General features: G+C 35.9%; 1 long non-coding RNA gene across 1 annotated transcript; it reads right to left on the bottom strand.

The window, feature by feature from the left end:
* Nucleotides 1-11716: 11716 nt before the first annotated feature.
* Nucleotides 11717-17842, bottom strand: LOC147837106 (uncharacterized). Its single transcript, XR_015478514.1, has 4 exons — nt 17741-17842; nt 12488-12544; nt 12226-12350; nt 11717-12137 (listed from the first exon to the last, which is right to left on the bottom strand). It is a non-coding gene; the product is annotated as an uncharacterized LOC147837106 (long non-coding RNA).
* Nucleotides 17843-20113: the final 2271 nt, after the last annotated feature.

The raw sequence follows: 20113 nt of genomic DNA, 5'->3' as shown, positions 1-20113 counted from the left end.
TTAACCCCCGCTTATTTCCAGTCATCAACCACTAATGTGTAACAAAAGAGATGCAGAGACGCGACGGATTGGACGGGAATTCCGTTCACCACCGCAAGGGTTAAATCGCTCCTCTCTTTGTGCGCGTGCATCGTTTGCTCCATCATGCTGGACGCTGCCTGTACTTTACTTTTAGCCCTCAAAGCGGAGGAAATGTAGAATGGGGACCATGCCGTATGGTGCTCAGTGTTTTTGTTTATTTGTACGGGGTGGGGCTGCTTTTGGTTCACGCTCTTCTTTGTGTCTAGGTATGTTTCCCGTCAGCGGCGGACAGCAGCACATGGCGCCGCACGCCTCCAAGTCAGCGCGTCATCAGGCGCGCGCTCGAGTCACTCTCGCGTCCTCCTTCAATAAAGCTACGACGAGTGCTTCCAGCATTATTCTGCCGTCTGCATCCTTTAAATCTGTTCTACATTTATTAGGAATAGGATAACCCATCTTTATTTGTGTCAAAGCAGCTAAATCTTGGGCAGATGACACAAAATGTAGTAGCCTATGCATCGGATTGCAGATTACATGATGAAAATGATGTCAGTAATGTAATTACACATTGAAGTTAATGTATTCTGACCACTTTTGGATTACTTTTAAATTAGTTTTTAAGGGATAGTTCACCCCAAAATTGTAATTAAGTAACCTTCAAGCGGTTACAGACCTTTGAGTTTTAGATATTAAAGAATTTAAGATATTTTGAAGAGTGTTGGAAAGTCATTTGCATTCATTTGGGGTAAAATACTATAGAAGTCAATGGTTAATGTTTTCCAACAATTGAAGGTGAGTAAATGATGACATAATTTTCATTTTGGGGTGAGCTTGTCTCCTCATGCTCCCAAAACTGAACAGTCAAAACACATACAGTTTTTTTAATCGGTGGTGTCAGCCCGTTACATTTCTGTTATGAAATGTAAATTTATTTAATCAAAATGTAAAACAAGTCTTTTTGAATTAATAAAATTTTCATGTTTTTAATTACTCTCTGAAAAGAATGTTGCACACAAATGCACAAATCTCCAGCAAATCTCATCACACACAACACCAAATGTGCCATTCCAGGGGACTGAAGCGAGGGGTGAAAAATAAAACCAACTCCTCCCCCTGTTTCCCCCTCTCCCACACTAGAAGAATAGGGGGGTCTGGTCTCAGCAATGCGTTCACCGTTAGTCTCCCTGGAGACTGTATGAGGCCTCTTGGGCAGTCGTCCTATACCTCAGGACTGGGCCCAGCTGCAGGAGTTAATAAAATCATCAGTCAGCCATTCAGCCTCACTCCTCACATCCTCTCTGGCCAATTAGTCGCACACTCTGTGGGGCTCGACTGCCTTCACAACATGTTTCACGGTCTCATCAATTTCATACATACTCATTACCAGACTCAAAATGGTGGATGAGGTACTGCTAGACCTCGCAGCTTTCCCAAATCATAAATATATTCAAGTGTTTTTCTATCAAATAGATCTTGGCGTATTCATTTCTAAGGAACGCTTCTGGGATTGGTTTGTATTCTGACAGCTGACCTAATTATTGTGCCTAAATATGCTGCTCTGGTTGTGCCAGGTTCATTGCATAGACCAGTGCTGTGTGATTGCATTATGATTGATTATTGCCCAGCTCTCACTTCACAACACATCTCATATGGCAGATACTTAAAAGAAAATAAGAACTGCTGTTTAAATGTGCGGTGAGGGACCAGCTCGTATGTCAAGGTTTGGCATTCCCATTTCTTTCCATGATGAAACAAGTCTCCGGATGTGCACTGTGAAATGTCCCTGGATGTGCACTGCATGTTTTTATTTTAATTTTTTTTTCCTCAAACTTATAATTAAAATATCCTGTATATTTCAGTAGAAAATCTTTTTTAAATTTAATTTCAAATCAAATTAAATCACTTTTACTGTCACATCATCAGCAGCACGTGTACTATGATGGGTGAAAAGCTTAGGTGCTATCTCCAGACAATGCAAAATCCAGACAGTGCAAAATTCAACAACATACTCCATAAAACAGAACAATATACTATTAGCAATGTTGACATTAATATGTAAAAGACTATAAAAACGTGAAAGACAATAAATGGGTTAAGAAAAACACACATTACCCATATGTAGGCACATAGAGACAAGTACACAGTCAAAAAGGTGTACACATATTTAGGCAATATTGTTTTATATTCACATTTATTTCACATTTCATAGTTTTTTTTATTGTTTGAGTAAAAAATACCGGCAATTTTTGAGTGGAAATTGTTAAATTTTCCCCCAGCTTGTCCTTTTTTAGATCATGCATGACATCATAGTGACACCATTGCTGATAGGATTCTGGATTATTCTGAGTTAAGGTAGACAGCATAAAAAGGAAGGGGGGAAACTATTTCTTTTCAGGCGTAAGTCTAAAGGATTATTATACCGTGCTGTTTTATCAGTTAGCAAATAATTCATTAATGTGATTTTCTTGTGCATCTATGTGTAATATGGCAGGATCTAAAAATGAAAAGATTAAGTCCATCCAATATAATTTAAGAAAAGAACAGGAGTCATACTTTAAAACTAATAACCACAGTTTGACTAATAAATAAAAGCTAAATCCAGTTTTCTTTATTTTTGTCCTTCAAAACATCACAATAAATTGTAATGCAGAACGAAATTACGTTGCATCAGTTATAACAAAAACATAAAAAAACTACAAACACTATAAAAACCTAACATAATAACCCAATTAAATAACCCAATAAAATAAATAACCCAATAAAAAAAAAATCGCAGAAGGTAATAAATTAATACTTAAATAACTATTGTTTTGCCATTACATTTTCTATGTGCGTAACAGAAAATGTCCAAAATTATTTTAGTGCAATTAAACAGAATTAGTTTTCTCATTAGCAGTATCTTCATTTTGGGAGACTTGTTTATGTAATGTCTTTTGCAAAAGCATCTCATTTAAAAGAGCAGAGAAAGATAAAATTCAATTCACAGTTCTTCAGACTTTTAGGTTGCTTTTGCACCACTAGAGGACAGCAGATTACTGGAAGTAAAAGGTGTCAGAAAAGACGTTTGTTGTAACTTCAGAAAAGAAATGTATTGTGTAATAAACATTTGGGAAAAGTATGATGAGACTGTACCTGGTGGTTACATTAGATATAATTTAGCAATATAATTTACTTTATATATGGTTGAAAGGTTAATTATAGTTACTACAGAATGTGATGATACAATAATGCTTAGTAAACAATAGTAATTAGTAAATGCTTACATAACTTAAGACATAAAGACATATAAGACATAAACCATCAGAATAAAATTATAAAATTTGATTTCAAACTTACTGACCTCAGATTGATGGCAGGAAGGACAGAACATCATATTGCTGACTTCTTGGTGTGAGCTGATCTGATTTAACTGTAGGAGAGACACAAGACATTTTTATCTTTATGACTCAGACAAGTTTTTTTTTTTTTTACAATTAAAACTTACTTATAACCTTTAGTTCTGTAGAGGCTAAAATCTACAGAACAGAGCAAGACTGGAGTTACTGGCTCAGGAGTTGTGATTTAACCAGAAGAAATTCGCTTGAGAGAAGCAGAAGAATTCAATCTCAGATAATTTTGCAATATAATTTACTTTAAATACTGGTTATATAGTTAATTATGGTTACTGCAGAATGTAATGAAATGCAAATGCATATGATATTAACTAAAACAACAGTAATTAATAAATACTTAACCAAATACATTTATAATGATGTTTAAAATATAATATTCCAAAATAATGCACTTATTTGAAATATTAAGCAATTACTTGCCAGTGAATGCATTACAAAAAGTGTACATTATTAGAACATGATGTAAAACTAACATTTTTAAAGTTTAAACTTTAGAATTTACATGTGTTAGCACATATTCATTCATTCATTTTTTTGTTGGCTTAGTCCCTTTATTAATCCGGGGTCATCACATCGGAATGAACCACCAAATTATCCAGAAGGTTTTTACGCAGCGGATGCCCTTCCAGCCGCAACCCATTTCTGGGAAACATCCACACACACACACTCATACACTACGGACAATTTAGCCTACTAGTCTTTGGACTGTGGGGGAAACCGGAGCACCTGGAGGAAACCCACGCAAAGGCAGGGAGAACATGCAAACTTCACACAGAAATGCCAACTGAGCCGAGGTTCGAACCAGCGACCTTCTTGCTGTGAGGCGACAGCACTACCTACTGCACCACTGCCTCGCCCCTGTTAGCACATATAATAATAAAAATATACTGAGTACACTAAAGTGGCCTTTTATTCAACTATATTATCTGCAATAACAGCATATCTCTCTCGCACTCTCTTGATCCAATGCAAACAGATAAAATGTCATGACAGCTTGCCAGTGGACCAGAAAAGAGGTTTCTACAGATCCTTTATCACTGATAACGGCACATTCCATGCTCCATTTTAATCTATAACACACATATCTATGGCAAGCTGACTTTTATTCAATCCCAGAAAATGAATTCTTGATATGAAAAATTCAGATGCTGATACAGTGCATCTGGAAAGTATTCATAGCACTTCACTTTTTCCACATTTTTCTATGTTACAGTTTTATTCCAAAATGGATTAAATACATTTATTTCCTCAAAATTCCACACACAATTCAACATAATGACAATGTGAAAAAATAGTTTTTGAAATTGTTGCAAATTTATTTCAAATAAAAAGCCTAAAAAATCAAAAGTATTCACAGCCTTTACTCAATACTTTGTTGATGCACCGTTGGCAGCAATTACAGCCTCAAGTTTTTTTGAATATGATGCCACAAGCTTGGCACACCTGTCTTTGGGAATTTTTGGCCATTCCTCTTTGCAGTACCTCTCAAGTTATATCAGGTTGCATGGGAAGCAACAGTGTACAGCCATTTTCAGATCTGATGTTCAATAGGATTTCGGTCTGAGCTCTGGCTGGGCCACTCCTGCGGCTGAAAAACATACCCACAGCATGATGCTGCCACAACCATGCCTCTCTGTAGGGTTGGTATTAGCCTGGTGACGTGCGGTGCCTGGTTTTCTTATGGTCTGAGAGTTCTTCAGATTCCTTTTGAGAAATTCCAAAGGATGGGAGTGGAATTTTGAGGAAATAAATGAAATCCATTGTGGAAAAATGCTGCAACATAATAAAAATGTGTAAAAAGTGAAGCGCTAGGAATACTTTCCGGATGCACTGTATCTGTTTCAGGTGCTGTTTTGATTATTTTAATTTATTTTGTGAAGAGTAGAACTGTCAGTTGCAATTCTACAGTACACTGCAAAAGTTTGCATTGTGGATTGAGCATGCATGCTTCAATTATTAATATTCATGTGGTATTGGAAAAATGTGACCGTGGACCATAAAACCAGTTAATAAGTGTTGATTTTTTGAAATTGAGATGTATGTTTCATCTGAATAAATAATATCTAGAATAAGGCCAAAAAACATCTATTTGAAAATCAGCAATCTGTGTGTATATACAACATAATGACACACTCTGGACATACAGATTCCCTATTGGATACATAAAAGAAATGAACGCATGCACAAAACTCAGTGTCCTGTGATTTTTTTCTTAAAGTTATTAGATTTGTGGCTTCTGTTGTATGTTTTTTATATTACGTTTATTTGATTATCAGATATGTTTGGTTGACAATTGAAATGTCATTTCATTCATATATATTTTTATTTGGCTTAGTCCCTTTATTAATCTGGGGTCGCCACAGAGTAATGAACCACCTAAAATAATTTGTTCAATCTCATTCGAACAATTTTGTACGTTTTGCTCATCCCCCAATGATGTTTGGGTTTATGGGTGGGGTTGGGTGCCATGCCTCCTTTTTAAAATTGTACATGTTCGTTTGACTGAACTCAACTATCGATTTATAGGTCCCAGTAACCAGCATTGTTTTTCTAATTGTCTTCTTTTGTGTTCAAAAGAAGAAAAGAAAAAAGAAACTCAAATAGGTTGTTAGGCTGAACAAGTGAAGGGTGAGAAAATTATGACAGAATTTTCATTTTTGGGTAAACTATCTCTTTAAATTAAGTACAAAGAATGGACTGGTGTTCACTTCGGTCTCTTTTGCTTAAAAAAACAAGCTTCATGGCACTTTTTTTGTCCCAGGGAGACCTCTTGTGGCCCAAGCCTGCCATCACAGCAGGACAATCTTTTTTTGGACATCTTGGATTTTTTCAGTGTTATGATGAAAGCTAGTAGTCTGCAACTTTAGCTTTGCAAGCTAGGTTACTCATTGGGAAAATTTGCTAAGCTACATTCAAAACTTACACTACAAAAAGTAGCTAGCGACACTTCCAAAAAATTGTTAGTTACATTGACGCTACTTTTTCCCACAAAAAAAGTCTGTTATGAAAACATGTAAACTTTAATTTTAAGTAAACATTTGCAGAAAAAAAGTAGCTTGCTACTGGAAAAGCTACATTGTATCATAAATAGATACACTGTAAAACATAATGAGTTGAGTTTACTTTGAAAACCTGTGGAAACTAATTACCTCGGAATTTTCAAATAAATTAATACACAATTTCTGAGTTAAGCTACTATAGCTTAGTTAACTTTTTTATTTGTAAAGACTGCCTAAAAATCAAGTACAGTAAACTCAGTATAACAAATTCAGCTGACTTAAAGGTCTAAGGTAGGCTTAATACAGATAACGCAAATAAAACAGTTCAGTTTACATATCTGCTCGTTTACGTTACTAGACATTTCTCAAGTAAGTTTTACTCACGACTCTAAGTTAATCATGACACAAGGTCATTTATTTGTTCCATAAAACATGTATGTTATTTCAAAACCATGTTAATTCAAGTCATTAAAGTATGACAAATTAACAATAATGCACATTTGCATCAACAAAAATTGCACTGAAAAAAAGAACAGTGTGCCTCTTTTCCATGTATAACTTTACGCAAAATAGGACATCACCAAAGAGTACACTGCAAAAAAATTGCATTTTCACTAATATATGTAATATTTGTCTTGTATATACAATTATTTAATCATTCTTGAATCAAGATACACTTTCTTGAGAAGAAAAATGACCTATGATATTTAGTCCTGTTTTATGAAAATATAACAATCAAGGTTTATAGAACAAAACAAGCACAAGCAAAAAAATAAATAAATAAAAATTTGGGTAATGTGGTGAGAAAAAAACTTGAATTATGTTCTTGAGAAAAGTCAAACCAGGAATATTACGTCATTTGTCTTAAGTAAATCCCTCCCTTAAGTTATTTTGCTGGTGATCTTCCATGATCAACGTGGTTGAATCATCAATTATAAGTAATTATATATGAGTGGTACCATACCAAGATGGTAAAGTTAAAAGCTGTAATGAATATTTATTGCTCGAGGTAGAAAGTGGTGAACTATAAGATTGTATAATTAAGGTTGGGAACAAGTTTTTTATTTTTATTATTATTTTATTTTTTTTGCATATTTACAGTTTTCCCCAAGTCCTTCATCATTTTAACCACAGGCTCTACTCTTCAATATCAACATCTACCTACTCAGAACCTAACAGAAATCTCTGTAAATTTCTACATAGCACAATGATAACGTCTCATTTATATCTCCTTGTTAATCTTGTGCAAAATCACTCTGAATAACACTGAATTCCAACATTTAGTTTTCCTTATACAGATTAATACAATAGGGCGAAGCAGTGGCGCAATAGGTAGTGCTGTCGCCTCACAGCAAGAAGGTCGCTGGTTCGAGCCTTGGCTCAGTTTTCGTTTCTGTGTGGAGTTCGCATGTTCTCCCTGCGTTCCCGTGGGTTTCCTCCGGGTGCTCCGGTTTCCCTCACAGTCCAAAGACATGCGGTACAGGTGAATTGGGCTAAATTGTCCGTAGTGTATGAGTGGATGTGTGTGTGGATGTTACCCAGAGATGTAAGGGCATCCGCTGCTGGATGAGTTGACGGTTCATTCCGCTGTGGTGACCCCGGATTAATAAAGGGACTAAACTGACAAGAAAATGAATGAATACAATCACATTTTCCTCAGTTTATAATTTTTCATTCAGTTTATGCATACATGTAAGTTAGTCTTTTGATTTATATTTTGAGTTTTAATTCACTTTCATGTCATTTGAATATATTTTAAGTAGTCTAAAACTGCCATGAGATGTATGCTTTTTTTTTGTTTTGTTTATTTTAAATATACCTTTATAAGTAAGGGTTGATGAGCAAGCAGAGTTTTTCACCCAATGTGTGACCTTTATGTCTCTTTTGTGTGATGTTGAATCACTGGTCTGGCTGAGAGGATGACAGGCTCTGTCTCCGCTCGGGTGAGTTGAAGGGTGTGTTTCTTCACTCAGGCGGAGGCGTCTGCCAGGTAAGCAGAGACCCATTCACTGCGGGTCGTCCAGACAGAACCAGATGAATAACTGCATGTCATCTGTGTAGCAGTGGAAGAAAAATCCATGTCTTTGGATGACAGAATCCATGCTGTGATGTGTACTCTCAGAGGGGGGTAAAGCACAGCACCTTGAGACTCTCAACAGAGCTTGCATGTTAACACTTTATTGACTTCTTCCAATCAACCCGTTTGCGGATTCTGTCGAGCCATTTTTATTACCTCGCAATGAATTTATTACACCACTGTCTGAAGTACTTGGTCAGATAAAAAACTTCCAGGAGGTTGTTATTGGAGAATAAAGCCAACACAAGGCGGGGGGCTGTTGTACAAGACCGAAGGGTTTTATTCTGCAAAAACAACCATGTTGGATGTATTTTATTTTAATTATGACATAGCTACTTGCCACAAACTTAAACATTTAACACAAAACATTGTTCTGAGCCATAATAGTTAATTTATTCTTTAAATAGGCGCAAATCTGACAGAAACTTAAAAAACTGATGGAATATACATTAACTTGCTTATTATTCACCCACAAGATGACGCCAAACAGTCAAATACGCAGAGCTGACAAAACAGAAACCAAATGAATAGAGCATAGAGAAAGACTATAGAATACACAAGACATGTCACTCGTTTCTTTTTGAAAGGGGAAAAGTGTAACAATCAATATGGTGCACAAAGCCCCGCCTACTAGTACAGGAGCCAATCATCAATCGCTTTATGGTGAATAAAGCCCGCCTTCAAGCACAAGAGCCAAGCATCAATCACTGTAGATGAATTACCATGTTTGTCCAATGACAGCCTTAACAGCGAGGGAATGACATGCAATGCTCCTGTACTAATAGGCTTCATTTGCCATATTGACCATTACACTTTTTTCCATTCTAAACTATTTTTTTTCATAATTACCGGTTTGTAAACATTGGCAAGCTGTTTTGGAGAATTTGATGTTTCCTCATTCAGACGAAATGCCCGAGCATACTGTGTTTCCAAGATGGCTGCCGAGTGAAATGACTTGCCCTAAGGTGACTTTGGCATAGACTAACCTACACCTACATATTCATTCCCAAGACGGTGCCAAACTGTCCAAAAAGCAGATGTGTGACAGACAAGCAGATACATAAAAATGAGGATGTAAGTATATTGAACGTATTTACTGACGGTCAAGGTAGTGGGCTACACTAAACAACATAGTTTTCACTAGATTAATTATTCCTAAATTTATCTGCTGTCTCTCTGAGACCCAATGTCTATATCCAAAATACTGATGCACTTGCCAAGACGGACATTTTGACAAAAGTTCTGACCACACACATGCAAAAAAAAAAAAAAAAACATGTACCATATTTTCTCCATTATTTCTTTTACTTATATTTCTACACTTGACATAAAAAAAAAATCTCGTTAAAGAAACATCTCATGTATGCACTGGGACACATCCTCAGTGATCTATCCTGGGATCATTAGGTGTTTCGAGTTTCTCAACATCATACACTCTCACCCAGGCGACCCAGATGGGATTGATCAAGTCCCAACTTGCGTTCCAGTAGCAGTCCATGGATCAGCCCTTTCAATCCAAAGCCACCTTGTGGCCTTCTCTGCGGCTTCGCTTGTGGATCGAATGTCCATTTTCTTTGCCACCCCTGTATTGCCCAAGCAACCTTCAATTTTGAAATGTAAACGCCCCGCAAAGCCTCTACAACAATGGTCCCAAGCTCAATTCCTGGAGGGCCACAGCTCTGCACAGTTTAGCTCCAACCACCTCCAATTCACACCTGCTTAATTGTCTCTAGTAGTCTTGAATACCTTAATCAGTTGGATCAGCTGTGTTTGATTGGGGTTGGAGTAAAACTGTGCAAAGCTGCGGCCCTTCAGGAATTGAGTTTGAGACCTATGCTCTACAATCAACTTCTATGGACTCATAGAAAGTTCTCCAGCCTCTCTCCCTGCACACCTCCACCAGTTCCTGGTACTTACTGTAGCATGCTTCCTCTAATTGGCTTCTTCAATACACTCTTCCCAAGGCACCATAAGTTCCCGAATGATTAGCTGTTTCAAAACTTCTGAGGTAACTATCATATCTGGCGGAGACTTGTTGTTGCAATGTGATGAGGGAATCCCAGCTGTTTTTCCAGGTCGACCAGCAGTTGCGAGTCCGAGGCTTCGTGAAGGAGGCCTGTTGATTATTGTGAATGGGCCCGGGGTTTCTCTCCGGCTTTCATGAAGTGGACTGCCTTCTTTGGTGCATGATGATACTTGTTGGTACTGATGGCGGAGGCTAAGCTCTCAGCAATTGCCTTAAGCACCTGGTCATGACGCCAACGATAGGGACCATCAGCTGGGTGTGTGCGTCCCAGCCACTAAATTTGTTGCAATCTCAAAATAGATTTCCCATGGAACCCGAATGAAAAGAGGTTCACGCTTTATTTTGATGGTCCTTTTCTTGAATTTAAGTTATATTGCATCTACATGCCAACTAATTATTAAACATTTGATTTTAAGTAGACTGTTGGGGTTAGGGTTATTGTAAGTTGACATGTACTTGCAAAGTTTCTTAAAGTCAGTTAAATGTCTGTTGAAGGAGCAGTATCAACAGATATTAAGCAGACAGTCTACTAATACTCCAATGGGCCATCAAAATAAAGTGATACCGAAAAGAGTTGGCTCAAACTACTAAATCAAATCTGCAATGAAACTAAAACCAAGGCCACGGGGCAAAAAGTGTACTTTCCAAATTCCCGATCACGTCCACCATTCACCAGTCTCATAAAAAATAAATACCAAAAAAACAGAGCTCTTTGAGGCGTTATTCCTCACAGCCCTCTTCAGTTCTTTCACTGCTCAAGATAGCTTTAGAACTGTACAGCCACAGTACTTAGCTTGAGGTGAATTATCCATCATGGCTTTTTGTGATACAGACTATCTCTGTATAACCATTCAGAGTCTGTAGCACAAAAACCATGATGGATAATTTACCTCAAGCAAGTACCTCTGTGTTCTCAGGCTATTGTTTCTGAGAACTAGCCAAGCATAAGCTGCAAGAGTATGGATATATACAGTATATATATATATATATATATATATATATATATATATATATATATATATATATATATATATATATATATATATATATATATATATATATATATATATATATATTTCTATCTGAGTAAACATTACAAGCTAGATTCAAGAATTGCTGATGGAAAGTTTGTTTCTGCCTAAGGCTAGCCCACACTGAAAGTTAGTTTAAAGCTTATTTATTTAGTTTTTTTTCCCAAATATGAGACCACAGACATGATGAAAAAATACAGATTTAACATTTCTGACATGGTGTAAGCTTGTACTTTACATAGTTTAACATAAGCTGGATGTGTGGAAAATTCAGCATTACACAGTAATGCATTTTCCCCTAAATAATGCTTGTTCAATGCCTTTTGGCTTTTGTCTATGGCTTTTGAAGTTTGTACTGAGGGATCTTTATTTCTTCTACTGGAATGACTTGTTACCAACATTTTCAGACAAAAGGTTTTAATATGCATTCTGGCTCTTCCTCTCTCATGACACAAACAAACACTGTCTACACACAAAGCAACTAAAGACAATTGCAGCCATAATTAACAGCGATTCTGCCCACACTGGATGTGATCCGACGTGAGTGACAAATGTCCAGCAGTAAACCGGCTCCATGTTCTATTTATGGCTCTGACACAAAAGGACAAAGGATTTGCAGTGGCCACTTGTCACATCCAGTGCAGACAATGTGTCAAACTATGGTGGAAATAAAACTTACCTGGTACATGCAGTGAGGTTGCAATTCCTTTCCAACTTCTCTCCCTTGTCAGTTTGAGGTCAGTTCTGTGGTTTGCTTCCATCTTCTGTCAGTCTAGTTCTTATGACAATCTACTGCACAGCAAGCTTGTCATTGACATTCCCCCCGAAACAACAAGAAAATGATACAGTATTTAAGATTTATGACTGACTTTTTTCAGCCACTCTTCACATACCAGGAAAAAAATCTCATTAACTGAAAAACTTAAAAATATATGCTTTACCTACATAGGATTGTCGGAAGAGGAGATCTGTACGGTGGCTGAGAGAGCTCAAATGCACTGCACATTAAGAAAGAAACATGTAAATAGAAAAATGCTAAACATTAGCTTTGTTTCCATCCAAGAATGCAAATTAAATTATGTGCACAACTGGAATATCGCATAAAAGACATGTAAATAAAGCAGTGTTTTCATTCAACGAGTCAAAGAGAACAAAATCATTGCTTTCTGAATAACTGGCACCAAATATCAAAAATAAAAAAGGAATTTAATCTGGTAGGAGAAGCTGTGTGAATCTTTTCTTCATTTAATAAATGTCTTGTGCCTCAGAAGGCAATGCTGATATGCAATAAATGTGTGGTGGTCTTTTAAGACACCAGATGCGGAGCACAGACGCTCTTGACCAGGGGTGCCCAAACTTTTTTTTATAAAGGGCTAAAAATCATATTTGATTGAGGGGGTGGACCGAAGGTAAATATACCAAGCTATAACATTAAAGCTGCCATAGTAATTTCCTAATTTATTAATGTTGAAAAATAAATAGAACCAAACTTTAATCATATTAATAATTATAAGCATTTTTACATTTTATAATGAACTTCTTACAATAAAAACATAAACAAACGTTTATTATAACACAGTGGTGTTCAATGCCAAATACACCAGTCAGGCTGAACCTGCTTTTGCCTTGATTTGCTTGTTGATGTCTTGTGTATTGTCCTCTATCTTTACGTGACAGTTTTTAACTTTTTAAAAATCTGATTGATGACATTTAATTGAAACATTTAATTTCTGTTGACTTTTTTTGTAGCTCATCAACAAACAAACAATTAAACAAAAGGTTACATTAAATTACAAATGATCTCTGTTGAAGGCATTTGCTGAAACCTTTGAAATTGAAATTGTATTTCTTCTCAGATGGGATGGTGGGCCAAATGAAAGTTTATGTGCATTCTTTCTTATCAAATAAAATGTTTATCCCACCCAGTTATGCAAATACATTTTTTATGCACATTTTCAAAACTGATGTGCATCTTGGCGTTTCCATCAATCGTTTTTATGCACATCTTCAAAATGCACATAAGATCATCATCAGTTTGACAACACAAATACAAAATTCTCACAATGGAAATGTAGAAATGTGCTGCAAACAGTGCAAACTGTCTAAAGAAGCACAACAGCTTACCTTATTGAGGTCATTATCAGTCTCTAAACCAGTGGTCTCAAACTCAATTCCTGGGGGGCCACAGCTCTGCAGATTTTAGCTCCGACCACCTCCAACTCACACCCGTCTCTAGTAGCCATGAACACCTTGATTATATGGATCCGCTGTGTTGGATTAGGGTTGGAGCAAAACTCTGCAGGGCTGCGGCCCTCCAGGAATCGAGTTTGTGACTTATCCTCTAAACCATAGTGGTAATCCCACATGATTTTCAAGATCAGTTTGATACTAGACATTTTCATTTCTCATTATAGAAATGTCAAATGGAAAATAACAACAAAATGTCCGAACAAAGATTAACTCAATGCTCATTTTTTGTGCATCTACAGATGTAATTGAGCAAAGGCATATACCAAAAGGCTGTTTTTTTTAAGATTATTAAATAACCACACATAAACTCATAGAAATAAAGGTTCTTTCATTCATGGCTCCATGAAGAACGTTTAACATTAAAAGAACCCAGTAGGCACAGGAAGCCATTATGATGTCAGATTGATGTCAACATAGGGGGGATGCTGCGTTTTGGGTGGCAATGACAAATGGATTGACATCAGAACCCAACGTTAGTGTCGATTGCCAGTGTCCAACATCGTATAGACGTCACTTTCTATCTGACATTGGATTTTGATTTGCTATACCTGTTGAATAAATGTCGGTGTTTGATGTTAATATTTTATTAGTTGAATGTTGGTCGATATTGGACTTTGGTTACTTCCCAACACAACCTAAAATCCACCAAATATCAATGTCATTTGTTATCATCATTAAACATCAAAATAACGTTGTCCTTAGATGTTTGGTCATCACAACCTAAATCTAACCTAATATTAACCTCTTATGACATTGGGAACCATCCCACAATTTTTTGCCTCTACACTATGAAACACATAGTCCTTTGAAGAACATTTCACAAAAAGATTTTCAGTATAACCAAAAAGGATTGTTCTAGCACCACTGTTGGAATCTTTATTTTTAAGAGTGCTCATTCACCGATAACAGCAAATTTGAAGTGACCGGGTAAACGTTTTCCTATCACTGAGGGTAATATAAAGAGATTTGTGCTAGCAACAGTTAATAGGACACAGATTTTTCTTCTTGCAGCATTGTGTGTCAGGCTGTGTGTGGTATGAATCATGGACATATGGCAGCTCTCACTTAGGTCACGCTGTGTAAACTGTAGCAGCAGGACGGCACTACAGCTCACGGCTACAGCATGATGATCAGCAGAAACACAGGACATGATTACAGCACAGCTACAATGGACAGATCAAAGACAAAACCTGTGTCGATGATCTCAAAAAATGACCGTTGTTGTGACCCCTACATTGTGTAATGAAATATATTTCTTATGCTTTTTATTTTTTATTAATACCAAATTTTCTGAAAAAATATATACTATTTTATAAAGACATACTTAAATTACATGATACAAATCAGACAAATCAGATTTTGGTCTGTGTCTGTATAAGGGTAACTGAATGTACGGGTGGAAGTAAATAAACAAAGGAACATATAAAAAACTGTGTTCTGGAAAATTCTTGCTATAACTGCAGTCCCAAGTAAAATAAATGTTCATCCAGGAGAGTGTTTTTAGAATGAGGACATAATGGCTTCATACTGAAGGGTCGTTCCAAATATAAGTACCCAAAATGCCCACTTCTTTTGGAATTAAAGATTACCTCTGGACAATTTCTGCTCCCTTGATTTCATTTGATGCAGAGTCATGTTAAAGTGCTCGATCCTATATGCCCTTATCACTTTGAAGGATTTTCCTTCTAGAGAAAAAGCTTTGGAAGAGATAAAGCTTGTAGGTGACCAAAAACATATCCCTGAGTCCCCTTGATTGAATTAGGGCATAGGAAAGAGCCCTTATGAATAAAAAGCAGCTAACAATCTAAAAAATAAAAAAAAGTTTCAGGTCACAGTGAAGATCAGAGCTTGACATTAACTTTTGTTTGATCAGCATCCACTGTGGCTAGTAGTTTTCTAATATTACTAGCCACTTGCCATTTTCACAAGCCACAGTTTTATTGTTGGGAAAATAGATTTTAAATGCATAAATTTTACTTTGGCATGCCAAAATTACTTGATTTAAATTTGGTGTTGTCCACGTGCCTCATCCTTTTTTTTAACTTTTTTTTGAGTTGTGTATGACCTTGCTCAATGGCAAATGGGTTGTGGTTTCATAGTGTCACATTGCAGTTAGTTTTATTTCACATGACTTTTCTGGGCTTTACACTAAGGATTTACCTTTTTTATTTCTCTGGTAACACCAAACTAATTATTTCCTTGCCACAAATTTTAAATGGTGTGTTAAAACAAGGAAAATACAGCTGTCTACATACACGTTTTATTCAACAAAATAAAAATAATGTATCTGAAACTATGCACAGTAGTCTGTACAGGCTAAAGGTCCCAGATCACCAGTTACTACACATAAATGGAGAGTTAATCGAGCTATTATTAAAGCAATGTTACTGCAAAGGGTGATAATTAAACCATTAACAAAAATAACTGTAAGCAAAAGAAAGCCAGTAAAAAAACATTACGTGTGCGATAATAAAAGGAAGATTGTGTGCACACGATTAATGTTAGGCCCATTAATAGTCTTTAAAAAAAAAGGTTAAAGTGAAAGTGGCAACTACTGCTGCTTATAAAGAATCTCGAGCTCTCGAAAGTAGCAAGACTGTGCGTGTATGAGCATAGCATTTTTTCCAGTCTCTTTCGAAGGCAAAACAATCGACCCGTTCCATTTCCAGGCACAGTTGCTTCATGCAAGGAAACGAGAGAGTGCAAGCTTTTAAAACACTCGCGTGTATCACATCAGCTGTGCGCACGACACAAGCAGATGAAGCAGTTGAAGGGCAGATGAGTCAAATATATACATTACACCTAATAAACATGAACTTAACACATAAAGTACCCGTGAAAATTAAACGCGTAACGTGTATTTAACGCATACTGTGAGGATTGCCTATGTATCACGTGCGCATGATTTTCTCATTCGTTATTCACCTGTTTTTTTTTTTTTGCTCGTGCAAACACTTCTTTTTGTCATTCATGCTGCTTCTCGATTCTAAGATCACATTTGCACACATTGAAAAACAGTCATAAACTAACATTCAAATATTTGGTAACGAGCCAGCACTAGCTATTTTAAAATTATTTTCAACTTAGTGAGAGCAGCTGTCTAACACACCACAAATAAAATCTATCCACATTTGGCGGGTGTTAATGTCAAGCCCCGGTGAAGACCCTTTAACATCCACATAAACTTCAATGTTCTTTAGAGTGGAAAAGGGATCTTTAAATTCTGAAAATGTTCTTCATGTTAGGAAGGACTGAAACTCACTAAAGGTTCATTAGAAACCAAGAAATCCATTTTTGGTCAAAAGTCATTGTTAATGCTTATAAAAACAACATTATAATCAACATTATGCCAAAATATATTCATTTTAAATTAAAGAAACAAGCAGTTTGTGGACAATTCACTATAGAATGTAAAACGTAAAATGTCTGCACACTTTATATACTGTATGTTTTGCCTGACAATTACTGCATTGTTTACTTTATATTACAAACATGTTTCAAATGATAAAAAAATATATATCGTGGTAAAAATAATAATTGGTGTTTGGATTTACAGTTTATAAGATATTGCACTTAATTTCATGTGAAATTACAAGAGGAATGGGTTTCTTGTAAGCATACTCCTATAAATTAGAGTGTTTTGGTTTTAGTAACTGTTTTGAACTGAATCAGTGTTTTAGTTTACAGTAGTAAAGCACACAATTCACACAATAATGTTAAACCGTCACTGAATCGCTAATTAATTGTTTTTTGATTGGTAAAGACTGCCATTTTTTATTTTGCCTTCTACCTAGTTTTTTTTTATTGAATACAGAATTTAGCCTGAAACACATTTGAACTCCAAGACCATTAAAGGCTGTCAAATGCTAACATTAACTATTTCATCAAACACATAATGCCAAGCCAAGCTTGCTCACAGTCTGAAAAAAAACACAACAGCTCACCGTAATGAGGTCATTGTTTATCAGTCTTCTTTTTTATCAGTCTAAGCGTCACCTCGTCAGCCCCCTGACAGTTTCCTTTAAAATCGCACTTTGAAGTTTGCTCTGAAAATGAATGTGAAAACAATATCATCTTGCAAGGGTGGAACTGTTGACAGCTAACCAATGTTTCAGGCTGTTCTAAGGATAGTTCACTCAAAAATCATTTACTCACCCCGTGTAATTTTAAGTGTTTTTTTTTTTTTTTTTATAAACTAATTTCGATAGGAGCACATGCTTATGATTGATCACGGCTGGTCCTGCATCAGCTTCACATATTGTGCCAATCAGATGAATACTAACTTGCTATAAATAACCAGAGTTTTCCACATCAGTTATCTTCCTCTTGAAGAATCCCACCTTCCACCCATACTCCTCCGCTTTTTTCCGATAGAGCTACATCAGCGGCGCAGGTTAGCACTGTTGCCTCACAGCAAGAATGCCACTAGTTTGAGCTCTTACTGGGCCAATTGGCATTTCTATACGGACTCGGAGTATGCATTTTCTCCCCGTGCTTGCATGAATTTTCCTGCATTCCCTGGTTTCTTCCCACCATCCAAAGACATACATCATAAATAAATTGGCTAATCCAAGTGGCATCATAAGACAAACTCTTTGCCAGCTATATCTCTCAGCTAACACATTCACAAGCAGGGGAGTTCTCGAGACCTACACAAGCTCAAACTCCCCTCTAACCCTTCAAATGGGAGGGAGCCACAGGCTCGAGGATATTCTGAGCTCAGGGCTCTCTCCCGAGACAGCATGCCAAACACGCCATATTATCAATCATCAGCTAAGTGTGAACTCTGTTAAAACCTTTATGGGTTTCTTTCTTCTGGGTAACACAAAAGAAGATATTTATAAAAATGCTGGTTGCTGTTACCCATCCATTTCCATATTATGTAAAAAATCAATGACGTTGGAAGTCAATGGGTATCAGCTACTAACATTTTTCGAAATATCTTCTTTTGTGCTCAACAGAAGAAAGAAACTCAAATAGATAAACAAATGAAGGGGGAATAAATAATGACAATTTATATTTTAGGGTGAACAAGGGATAGTTCACCCTAAAATATAAATTGTCATAATTTATTCACCCTTCACTTGTTTAACAGTTGAATTAAGCATAAATAATAGTGACAGCCACTGGCAGAACCTAAATTGACCAATCAAAAAATGTCGAATGGCAAAACAGAAGCTGAAAGAGAAATTGATTTCACTAATAGGTGTTTATTTGAAAATGTTTATTAATAGTAAATGCAATGACTCTTTCAGACTTTATAACATTTAGATTATATATAGGAGGCCTGTGACATTTGAGGGTCGGACATCTCTAAACACAATCATACTGTATCACCATTAAAACACATGAGCAAACCATATATTTATTCAAATATTATAAGTGTGGAAAAAGTACACCACAGCAAGACAAGTATAGTGGCTTGATCAAAAGTTGAGATTTGGTCCATGACAGCTTGGTTTGTCCACCTACTTGGACAGGAAGAGGCTGAGTCTGAATGACATGTAAACTGACCAGTCAGAGTTTGTTTTGTGTTTATGTGCCTGGGTTATCTAAAATAGATCCAAATATAGAACAAAATATGGTGCTCCACATATGACACACAAGGACAAACATATTAATATTAAGACAGACAAGTTGAACAATATTTTTTTAAATAATAATTTTAAGTAATATTTGAATATCATACTAATTCATAATTCAAATGAGGGAACAAATTACTACAATGTGGCTATGCTTTACTGTAACTAAACAGAGGGAATTAATTAGAATAATATAGCCACAGTTAGACTAAAATGAGAATATTTAAACATAATAATTAGTGGATATTAATTCCCCATTCACAGCTTAGACTGATAACTATATTAGTGTCTACACCGGTGGATAATATCATTCTATTAATGAAAATTGATTTTGTCATCTGTTGCTTTAAATGTTTAATCCTTTTTAAATCAAGATGAACTCTGAGGTGCTTTCAGTGTTTAAAATTTTTGAAAATCATTTAACTGATATAATTTCTCCATGTCATTATTATTATAGACTCTTATATATATATATATATATATATATATATATATATATATATATATATATATATATATATATATAGTTATAGATAAAAAGACTGACATTCTATTTCATTTTGAACTATATCTTCAAACTATATGTTATATGTTATACACTGTAAAACCCCAAAAGTTAAGCTAACTCAAACCATTTGAGGAAACCGATTGCAACAAACCATTTAAGTTCAAAAACTAATCCTAATAAGTACTGTGAACTTAATCCACTTGAGTAAATTAAGCAATTTGAGCACA

The sequence above is a fragment of the Danio rerio genome, chromosome 2 (assembly GCF_052040795.2).
Source record: "Danio rerio strain M-AB ecotype USA chromosome 2, GRCz13ab, whole genome shotgun sequence".
Taxonomy (NCBI): domain Eukaryota; kingdom Metazoa; phylum Chordata; class Actinopteri; order Cypriniformes; family Danionidae; genus Danio; species Danio rerio.
The sequence above is the reverse complement of the archived record's forward strand: the minus strand, read 5'-3'. Positions and strand labels throughout refer to the sequence as shown.